The sequence below is a fragment of the Schistocerca gregaria genome, chromosome 3 (genome assembly GCF_023897955.1).
Source record: "Schistocerca gregaria isolate iqSchGreg1 chromosome 3, iqSchGreg1.2, whole genome shotgun sequence".
NCBI lineage: Eukaryota > Metazoa > Arthropoda > Insecta > Orthoptera > Acrididae > Schistocerca > Schistocerca gregaria.
The window spans coordinates 103,066,587-103,078,705 of record NC_064922.1 but is presented as its reverse complement, the minus strand read 5'-3'; positions in this window follow the sequence as shown (position 1 = coordinate 103,078,705).

Below are 12,119 nucleotides of genomic sequence, written 5' to 3'. Positions count from 1 at the left end.
GTAATTTCTGTGTTTCATCAACAGTCTGATAGACCACAGATTACAGAATGCCTCCAGATGTGCATCGGAAACTACTGCTGGTCTTCCAGGGAACGATCAAAGCATAGACTGTTTGAGACATTACTCCCATGGAGGAAAGTGCGCATGGTGACTGTTGTATTCAATCCCGATGCAATTTCTGTGTTTCATCAACACTCTGACAGACCACTGATTACAGAATGCCTCCAGATGTGCATCGGAACTACTACTGGTCTTACAGGGAACGATCAAAGCGTAGACTGTTTGAGACATTACTCAGACGGAGGAAAGTGCACTTGGTGACTGTAGTCAATCCCGATGCAATTTCTGTGTTTCATCAACAGTCTGATAGACCACAGATTACAGAATGCCTCCAGATGTGCATCGGAAACTACTACTGGTCTTCCAGGGAACGATCAAAGCGTAGACTGTTTGAGACACTGTTCGCATGGAGGAAAGTGTGCATGGTGACTGTTGTATTGAATCCCGATGCCATTTCTGTGTTCCATCAACACTCTGATAGTCCACAGAATACAGATTGCCTCCAGATGAGCATCGGAAGCTACTACTGGTCTTCAAGGGAACGATCAAAGCGTAGACTGTTTGAGACATTACTTCCATGGAGAAAAGGGCGCATGGTGACTGTTGTATTCAATCCCGACGCAATTTCTGTGTTTCATCAACACTCAGATAGTTCACAGATTACAGAATGCCTCCAGATGTGCATCGGTAACTACTACTGGTCTTCCAGGGAACGATCAAAGCGTAGACTGTTTGAGACATTACTCCCATGGTGGAAAGTGCGCATGGTGACTTTTGTATTCAATCCCTAGGCAATTTCTGTGTTTCAATACACACTTTGAAGGTACACAGATTACAGAATGCCCCAGATGTGCATCGAAAACTGCTACTGGCCTTCCAGGGAACGATCAAAGCATAGACTGTTTGAGAATTACCCCCATGGAGGAAAGTGCGCATGGTGGCTGTTGTATTCAATCCCGATGCAATTTCTGTGTTTCATCAACACTCTGATAGTCCACAGATTACAGAATGCCTCCAGATGTGCTGCGGAAACTACTACTGGTCTTCCAGGGAACGATCAAAGCGTAGACAGTTTGAGACATTTCTCCCATGGAGGAAAGTGCGCATGGTGTCTGTTGTATTCAATCCCGATTCTATTTCTGTGTTTCATCAACACTCTGATACTCCACAGATTACAGAATGCCACGAGACGTGCATCGGAACTACTACTGGTCTCCCAGGGAACGATCAAAGCGTAGACTGTTTGAGACATTACTCCCGTGGAGGAAAGTGCGCATGGTGACTGGGTATTCAATCCAGATGCAATTATTGTGTATCATCAACACTTTGAAAGTCCACAGATTACAGAATGCCTCCATATGTGCATCGGAAACTACTACTGGTCTTCCAGGGAACGATCAAAGCGTAGACTGTTTGAGACACTGCTCCCTTGGAGGAAAGTGCGCATGGTGACTGTTATATTCAATTCCGATGCAATTTCTGTGGTTAATCAACACTCAGATAGTCCACAGATTACAGAATGCTTCCAGATGTGCATTGGAAACTACTACTGGTATTCCAGGGAATAATCAAATCGTAGACTGTTAGAGACATTACTACAATGGAGGAAAGTGCGAATGCTGACTGTTAAATTCAATCCCGATGCAATTTCTGTGTTTCATCAACAGTCTGATAGACCACAGATTACAGAATGCCTCCAGATGTGCATCGGAAACTACTACTGGTCTTCGAGGGAACGATCAAAGCGTAGACTGTTTTAGACATTACTTCAATGGAGGAAAGTGCGCATGGTGACTGTTGTATTAAATCCCGACGCAATTTCTGTGTTTCATCAGCACTCTGATAGTCCACAGATTACAGAATGCCTCCAGATGTGCATCGGAAACTACTACTGGCCTTCCAGGGAACGATCAAAGCGTAGACTGTTGGAGACATTACTCCCATGGAGGAAAATGCGCATAGTGACTGTTGTATTCAATCCCGAGGCAATCTCTGTGATTCAATCCACACTTTGAAGGTCCAGAGATTACAGAATGCCTCCAGATGTGCATCGGAAACTACTACAGGTCTCCCAGGGAACGATCAAAGCGTAGACTGTTTGAGAATTACCCCATGGAGGAAAGAGTTCATGGTGTCTGTTGTATTCAATCCCGCTAAAATATCTGTGTTTCATCATCACTCTGATAGTCCACAGATTTCAGATTGCCTCCAGATGTGCTTCGGAAACTACTACTGGTCTTCCAGGGAACGATCAATGCGTAGACTGTTTGAGACATTACCTTTATGGAGGAAAGTGCGCATGGTGACTGTTGTATTCAATCCCGATGCAATTTCTGTGTTTCATCAACACTATGATAGTACACAGTTTACAGAATGCCTCCAGATATGCATCAGAAACTACTACTGACTTCCAGCTAACGATCAAAGCGTAGACTATTTGAGACATTATTCCCATGGAGGAAAGTGGGCATGGTGATTGTTGTACTCAATCCCGATTCAATTTCTGTGTTTCATCAACAGTCTGATAGTCCACAGATTACAGAATGCCTCCGGATGTGCATCGCAAACTACAACTGCTCTTCCAGGGAACGATCAAAACGTAGACTGTATGAGACATTACTCCCGTGGAGGAAAGTGCGCATGGTGACTGTTGTATTCAATCACAATGCAATTTCTGTGTTTCATCAACACTCTGATAGTCCACAGATTACAGATTGTCTTCAGATGTGCATCGGAAACTACTACTGGTCTTCCAGGGAACGATCAAAACGTAGACTGTTTGAGTCATTACTCCCATAAAGGAAAGTGCGAATGGTGACTGTTGTATTCAGTCCCGATGCAATTTCTGTGTTTCATTAACACTCTGATAGTCCACAGATTACAGAATGCCTCAAGATGAGCATCGGAAACTACTACTGGTCTTCCAGGGAACTATCAAAGCATAGACTGTTTGAGACATTACTCCCATGGAGGAACGTTCTCATGGTGACTGTTGTATTCAATCCCGATGCAATTTCTGTGTTTCATCAGCACTCTGATAGTCCACAGATTACAGAACGCCTGCAGATGTGCATAGGAAACTACTACTGGTCTTCCAGGCAACGATCAAATCGTAGACTCTTAGAGACATTACTCCCATGGAGGAAAGTGCGAATGGTGCCTGTTGTATTCAATTCCGATGCAATTTTTGTGTTTCATCAACACTCTGATAGTCCACAGATTACAGAATGCCACCAGATGTGCATCGGAAACTACTACTGGTCTTCCAGGGAACGATCAAAGCGTAGTCAGTTTGAGACATACCTCCCGTGGAGGAAAGTGCGCATGGTGACTGTGGTATTCAATCCCGATGCAATTTCTGTGTTTCATCAACAGTCTGATAGTCCACAGATTACAGAATGCCTCCAGATGTGCATCGTAAACTACTACTGCTCTTCCAGGGAACGATCAAAACGTAGACTGTATGAGACATTACTCCCATGGAGGAAGGTGCGCATGGTGACTGTTGTATTCAATCCCGATGCAATTTCTGTGTTTCATCAACACTCTGATAGTCCACAGATTACAGATTGTCTTCAGATGTGCATCGGAAACTACTACTGGTCTTCCCGGGAACGATCAAAACGTAGACTCTTTGAGTCATTACTCCCATAAAGGAAAGTGCGAATGGTGACTGTTGAATTTAGTCCCGATGCAATTTCAGTGTTTCATTAACACTCTGATAGTCCACAGATTACAGAATGCCTCAAGATGATCATCGGAAACTACTACTGGTCTTCCAGGGAACGATCAAAGCATAGACTGTTTGAGACATTTCTCCCATGGAGGAACGTTCTCATGGTGACTGTTGTATTCAATCCCAATGCAATCTCTGTGTTTCATCAGCACTCTGATAGTCCACAGATTACAGAGCGCCTGCAGATGTGCATAGGAAACTACTACTGGTCTTCCAGGGAACGATCAAATCGTAGACTGTTAGAGACATCACTCCCATGGAGAAAAGTGGGCATGGTGCTGTTGTATTCAATTCCGATGCAATTTTTGTGTTTCATCAACACTCTAATAGTCCACAGATTACAGGAAGCCACCAGATGTGCATCGGAAACTACTACTGCTCTTCCAGGGAACGGTCAAAGCGTAGACTGTTTGAGACATTACTCCCATGGTGGAAAGTGCGCATGGTGACTGTTGTATTCAATCCCGATTCTATTTCTGTGTTTCATCAACACTCTGATACTCCACAGATTACAGAATGCCACGAGACGTGCATCGGAACTACTACTGGTCTCCCAGGGAACGATCAAAGCGTAGACTGTTTGAGACATTACTCCCGTGGAGGAAAGTGCGCATGGTGACTGGGTATTCAATCCAGATGCAATTATTGTGTTTCATCAACAGTTTGAAAGTCCACAGATTACAGAATGCCTCCATATGTGCATCGGAAACTACTACTGGTCTTCCAGGGAATAATCAAATCGTAGACTGTTAGAGACATTACTACAATGGAGGAAAGTGCACATGGTGCCTGTTGTATTCAATTCCGATGCAATTTTTGTGTTTCATCAACACTCTGATAGTCCACAGATTACAGAATGCCACCAGATGTGCATCGGAAACTACTACTGGTCTTCCAGGGAACGATCAAAGCGTTGTCAGTTTGAGACATACCTCCCGTGGAGGAAAGTGCGCATGGTGACTGTTGTATTCAATCCCGATGCAATTTCTGTGTTTCATCAACAGTCTGATAGTCCACAGATTACAGAATGCCTCCAGATGTGCATCGTAAACTACTACTGCTCTTCCAGGGAACGATCAAAACGTAGACTGTTAGAGACATTACTCCCATGGAGGAAAGTGCGCATGATGACTGTTGTATGTAATCCCGATGCAATTTCTGTGTTTCATCAACACTCAGATAGTTCACAGATTACAGAATGCTTCCAGATGTGCATCGGAAACTACTACTGGTCTTCCAGGGAATAATCAAATCGTAGACTGTTAGAGACATTACTACAATGGAGGAAAGTGCGAATGCTGACTGTTATATTCAATCCCGATGCAATTTCTGTGTTTCATCAACAGTCTGATAGACCACAGATTACAGAATGCCTCCAGATGTGCATCGGAAACTACTACTGGTCTTCGAGGGAACGATCAAAGCGTAGACTGCTTGAGACATTACTTCCATGGAGGAAAGTGCGCATGGTGACTGTAGTCTTAAATCCCGACGCAATTTCTGTGTTTCATCAACACTCAGATAGTCCACAGATTACAGAATGCCTCCAGATGTGCATCGGAAACTACTACTGGCCTTCCAGGGAACGATCAAAGCGTAGACTGTTTGGACACTACTCCCATGGAGGAAAGTGCGCATGGTGACTGTTGTATTCAATCCCGATGCAATTTCTGTGTTTCATCAACACTCTGATAGTCCACAGATAACAGATTGCCTCCAGATGTGCATCGAAAACTACTACTTGTCTTCCAGGGAACGATCAAAGCGTAGACTGTTGGAGACATTACTCCCATGGAGGAAAGTGCGCATGGTGACTGTTGTACTCAATCCCGAGGCAATTTCTGTGTTTCAATCCACACTTTGAAGGTCCAGAGATTACAGAATGCCTCCAGATGTGCATCGGAAACTACAACAGGTCTCCCAGGGAACGATCAAAGCGTAGACTGTTTGAGAATTACCCCATGGAGGAAAGAGGGCATGGTGTCTGTTGTATTCAATCCCGATGCAATTTCTGTGTTTCATCATCACTCTGATAGTCCACAGATTTCAGATTGCCTCCAGATGTGCTTCGGAAGCTACTACTGGTCTTCCAGGGAACGATCAATGCGTAGACTGTTTGAGACATTATTCCCATGGAGGAAAGTGGGCATGGTGACTGTTGTACTCAATCCCGATGCAATTTCTGTGTTTCATCAACAGTCTGATAATCCACAGATTACAGAATGCCTCCAGATGTGCATCGTAAACTACTACTGCTCTTCCAGGGAACGATCAAATCCTAGACTGTATGAGACATTACTCCCATGGAGGAAAGTGCGCATGGTGACTGTTGTATTCAATTCCGATGCAATTTCTGTGTTTCATCAACACTCTGATAGTCCACAGACTACAGATTGTCTTCAGATGTGCATCGGAAACTACTACTGGTCTTCCATCGAACGATCAAAACGTAGACTGTTTGAGTCATTACTCCCATAAAGGAAAGTGCGAATGGTGACTGTTGTATTCAGTCCCGATGCAATTTCTGTGTTTCATTAACACTCTGATAGTCCACAGATTACAGAATGCCTCAAGATGAGCATCGGAAACTACTACTGGTCTTCCAGGGAACGATCAAAGCATAGACTGTTTGAGACATTACTCCCATGGAGAAACGTTCTCATGGTGACTGTTGTATTCAATCCCGATGCAATTTCTGTGTTTCATCAGCACTCTGATAGTCCACAGATTACAGAACGCCTGCAGATGTGCATAGGAAACTACTACTGGTCTTCCAGGGAACGATCAAATCGTAGACTGTTAGAGACATTACTCCCATGGAGGAAAGTGCACATGGTGCCTGTTGTATTCAATTCCGATGCAATTTTTGTGTTTCATCAACACTCTGATAGTCCACAGATTACAGAATGCCACCAGATGTGCATCGGAAACTACTACTGGTCTTCCAGGGAACGATCAAAGCGTTGTCAGTTTGAGACATACCTCCCATGGAGGAAAGTGCGCATGGTGACTGTTGTATTCAATCCCGATGCAATTTCTGTGTTTCATCAACAGTCTGATAGTCCACAGATTACAGAATGCCTCCAGATGTGCATCGTAAACTACTACTGCTCTTCCAGGGAACGATCAAAACGTAGACTGTTAGAGACATTACTCCCATGGAGGAAAGTGCGCATGATGACTGTTGTATGTAATCCCGATGCAATTTCTGTGTTTCATCAACACTCAGATAGTTCACAGATTACAGATTGCCTCCAGATGTGCATCGGAAACTACTACTGGTCTTCCAGGGAATGATCAAAGCGTAGGCTGCTAGAGACATTACTCCCATGGAGGAGAGTGCGCATGATGACTGTTGTATTTAATCCCGATGCAATTTATGTGATTCATCAACACTCTGATAGTCCACAGATTGCAGAATGCCACCAGATGGGCATCGGAAACTACTACTGGTCTTCCAGGGAACGATCAAAGCGTAGACTGTATGAGACATTATGCCCATGGTGGAAAGAGCGCATGGTGACTTTTGTATTCAATCGCGAGGCAATTTCTGTGTTTCAATACACACTTTGAAGGTACACAGATTACAGAATGCCTCCAGATGTGCATCGGAAACTGCAACTGGCGTTCCAGGGAACGATCAAAGCATAGACTGTTTGAGAATTACCCCCATGGAGGAAAGTGCGCATGGTGGCTGTTGTATTCAATCCCGATGCAATTTCTGTGTTTCATCAACACTCTGATAGTCCACAGATTACAGAATGCCACGAGACGTGCATCGGAACTATTACTGGTCTCCCAGGGAACAATCAAAGCGTAGACTGTTTGAGACATTACTCCCGTGGAGGAAAGTGCGCATGGTGACTGGGTATTCAATCCAGATGCAATTATAGTGTTTCATCAACACTTTGAACGTCCACAGATTACAGAATGCCTCCATATGTGCATCGGAAACTACTATTGGTCTTCCAGGGAACGATCAAAGCGTAGACTGTTTGAGACACTGCTCCATTGGAGGAAAGTGCGCATGGTGACTGTTATATTCAATTCCGATGCAATTTCTGTGGTTCATCAACACTCAGATAGTCCACAGATTACAGAATGCTTCCAGATGTGCATCGGAAACTACTACTGGTCTTCCAGGGAATAATCGAATTGTAGACTGTTAGAGACATTACTACAATGGAGGAAAGTGCGAATGCTGACTGTTATATTCAATCCCGATGCAATTTCTGTGTTTCATCAACAGTCTGATAGACCACAGATTACAGAATGCCTCCAGATGTGCATCGGAAACTACTGCTGGTCTTCCAGGGAACGATCAAAGCGTAGACTGTTTGAGACATTACTCCCATGGAGGAAAGTGCGCATGGTGACTGTTGTATTCAATCCCGATGCAATTTCTGTGTTTCATCAACACTCTGACAGACCACTGATTACAGAATGCCTCCAGATGTGCATCGGAACTACTACTGGTATTCCAGGGAACGATCAAAGCGTAGACTGTTTGAGACATTACTCAGACGGAGGAAAGTGCACTTGGTGACTGTAGTCAATCCCGATGCAATTTCTGTGTTTCATCAACAGTCTGATAGACCACAGATTACAGAATGCCTCCAGATGTGCATCGGAAACTACTACTGGTCTTCCAGGGAACGATCAAAGCGTAGACTGTTTGAGACACTGTTCGCATGGAGGAAAGTGTGCATGGTGACTGTTGTATTGAATCCCGATGCCATTTCTGTGTTCCATCAACACTCTGATAGTCCACAGATTACAGATTGCCTCCAGGTGAGCATCGGAAACTACTACTGGTCTTCAAGGGAACGATCAAAGCGTAGACTGTTTGAGACATTACTTCCATGGAGAAAAGGGCGCATGGTGACTGTTGTATTCAATCCCGACGCAATTTCTGTGTTTCATCAACACTCAGATAGTTCACAGATTACAGAATGCCTCCAGATGTGCATCGGTAACTACTACTGGTCTTCCAGGGAACGATCAAAGCGTAGACTGTTTGAGACATTACTCCCATGGTGGAAAGTGCGCATGGTGACTTTTGTATTCAATCCCTAGGCAATTTCTGTGTTTCAATACACACTTTGAAGGTACACAGATTACAGAATGCCTCCAGATGTGCATCGGAAACTGCTACTGGCCTTCCAGGGAACGATCAAAGCATAGACTGTTTGAGAATTACCCCCCATGGAGGAAAGTGCGCATGGTGACTGTTGTATTCAATCCCGATGCAATTTCTGTGTTTCATCAACACTCTGATAGTCCACAGATAACAGATTGCCTCCAGATGTGCATCGGAAACTACTACTTGTCTTCCAGGGAACGATCAAAGCGTAGACTGTTGGAGACATTACTCCCATGGAGGAAAATGCGCATGGTGACTGTTGTATTGAATCCCGAGGCAATTTCTGTGTTTCATCAACACTCTGATAGTCCACAGATTACAGAATGCCTCCAGATGTGCTGCGGAAACTACTACTGGTCTTCCAGGGAACGATCAAAGCGTAGACAGTTTGAGACATTTCTCCCATGGAGGAAAGTGCGCATGGTGTCTGTTGTATTCAATCCCGATTCTATTTCTGTGTTTCATCAACACTCTGATACTCCACAGATTACAGAATGCCACGAGACGTGCATCGGAACTACTACTGGTCTCCCAGGGAACGATCAAAGCGTAGACTGTTTGAGACATTACTCCCGTGGAGGAAAGTGCGCATGGTGACTGGGTATTCAATCCAGATGCAATTATTGTGTTTCATCAACACTTTGAAAGTCCACAGATTACAGAATGCCTCCATATGTGCATCGGAAACTACTACTGGTCTTCCAGGGAACGATCAAAGCGTAGACTGTTTAAGACACTGCTCCCTTGGAGGAAAGTGCGCATGGTGACTGTTGTATTAAATCCCGACGCAATATCTGTGTTTCATCAACACTCAGATAGTCCACAGATTACAGAATGCTTCCAGATGTGCATCGGAAACTACTACTGGTCTTCCAGGGAATAATCAAATCGTAGACTGTTAGAGACAGTACTACAATGGAGGAAAGTGCGAATGCTGACTGTTATATTCAATCCCGATGCAATTTCTGTGTTTCATCAACAGTCTGATAGTCCACAGATTACAGAATGCCACCAGATGTGCATCGGAAACTACTACTGGTCTTCCAGGGAACGATCAAAGCGTTGTCAGTTTGAGACATACCTCCCGTGGAGGAAAGTGCGCATGGTGACTGTTGTATTCAATCCCGATGCAATTTCTGTGTTTCATCAACAGTCTGATAGTCCACAGATTACAGAATGCCTCCAGATGTGCATCGTAAACTACTACTGCTCTTCCAGGGAACGATCAAAACGTAGACTGTTAGAGACATTACTCCCATGGAGGAAAGTGCGCATGATGACTGTTGTATGTAATCCCGATGCAATTTCTGTGTTTCATCAACACTCAGATAGTTCACAGATTACAGATTGCCTCCAGATGTGCATCGGAAACTACTACTGGTCTTCCAGGGAATGATCAAAGCGTAGGCTGCTAGAGACATTACTCCCATGGAGGAGAGTGCGCATGATGACTGTTGTATTTAATCCCGATGCAATTTATGTGATTCATCAACACTCTGATAGTCCACAGATTGCAGAATGCCACCAGATGGGCATCGGAAACTACTACTGGTCTTCCAGGGAACGATCAAAGCGTAGACTGTATGAGACATTATGCCCATGGTGGAAAGAGCGCATGGTGACTTTTGTATTCAATCGCGAGGCAATTTCTGTGTTTCAATACACACTTTGAAGGTACACAGATTACAGAATGCCTCCAGATGTGCATCGGAAACTGCAACTGGCGTTCCAGGGAACGATCAAAGCATAGACTGTTTGAGAATTACCCCCATGGAGGAAAGTGCGCATGGTGGCTGTTGTATTCAATCCCGATGCAATTTCTGTGTTTCATCAACACTCTGATAGTCCACAGATTACAGAATGCCACGAGACGTGCATCGGAACTATTACTGGTCTCCCAGGGAACAATCAAAGCGTAGACTGTTTGAGACATTACTCCCGTGGAGGAAAGTGCGCATGGTGACTGGGTATTCAATCCAGATGCAATTATAGTGTTTCATCAACACTTTGAACGTCCACAGATTACAGAATGCCTCCATATGTGCATCGGAAACTACTATTGGTCTTCCAGGGAACGATCAAAGCGTAGACTGTTTGAGACACTGCTCCATTGGAGGAAAGTGCGCATGGTGACTGTTATATTCAATTCCGATGCAATTTCTGTGGTTCATCAACACTCAGATAGTCCACAGATTACAGAATGCTTCCAGATGTGCATCGGAAACTACTACTGGTCTTCCAGGGAATAATCGAATTGTAGACTGTTAGAGACATTACTACAATGGAGGAAAGTGCGAATGCTGACTGTTATATTCAATCCCGATGCAATTTCTGTGTTTCATCAACAGTCTGATAGACCACAGATTACAGAATGCCTCCAGATGTGCATCGGAAACTACTGCTGGTCTTCCAGGGAACGATCAAAGCGTAGACTGTTTGAGACATTACTCCCATGGAGGAAAGTGCGCATGGTGACTGTTGTATTCAATCCCGATGCAATTTCTGTGTTTCATCAACACTCTGACAGACCACTGATTACAGAATGCCTCCAGATGTGCATCGGAACTACTACTGGTCTTCCAGGGAACGATCAAAGCGTAGACTGTTTGAGACATTACTCAGACGGAGGAAAGTGCACTTGGTGACTGTAGTCAATCCCGATGCAATTTCTGTGTTTCATCAACAGTCTGATAGACCACAGATTACAGAATGCCTCCAGATGTGCATCGGAAACTACTACTGGTCTTCCAGGGAACGATCAAAGCGTAGACTGTTTGAGACACTGTTCGCATGGAGGAAAGTGTGCATGGTGACTGTTGTATTGAATCCCGATGCCATTTCTGTGTTCCATCAACACTCTGATAGTCCACAGATTACAGATTGCCTCCAGATGAGCATCGGAAACTACTACTGGTCTTCAAGGGAACGATCAAAGCGTAGACTGTTTGAGACATTACTTCCATGGAGAAAAGGGCGCATGGTGACTGTTGTATACAATCCCGACGCAATTTCTGTGTTTCATCAACACTCAGATAGTTCACAGATTACAGAATGCCTCCAGATGTGCATCGGTAACTACTACTGGTCTTCCAGGGAACGATCAAAGCGTAGACTGTTTGAGACATTACTCCCATGGTGGAAAGTGCGCATGGTGACTTTTGTATTCAATCCCTAGGCAAT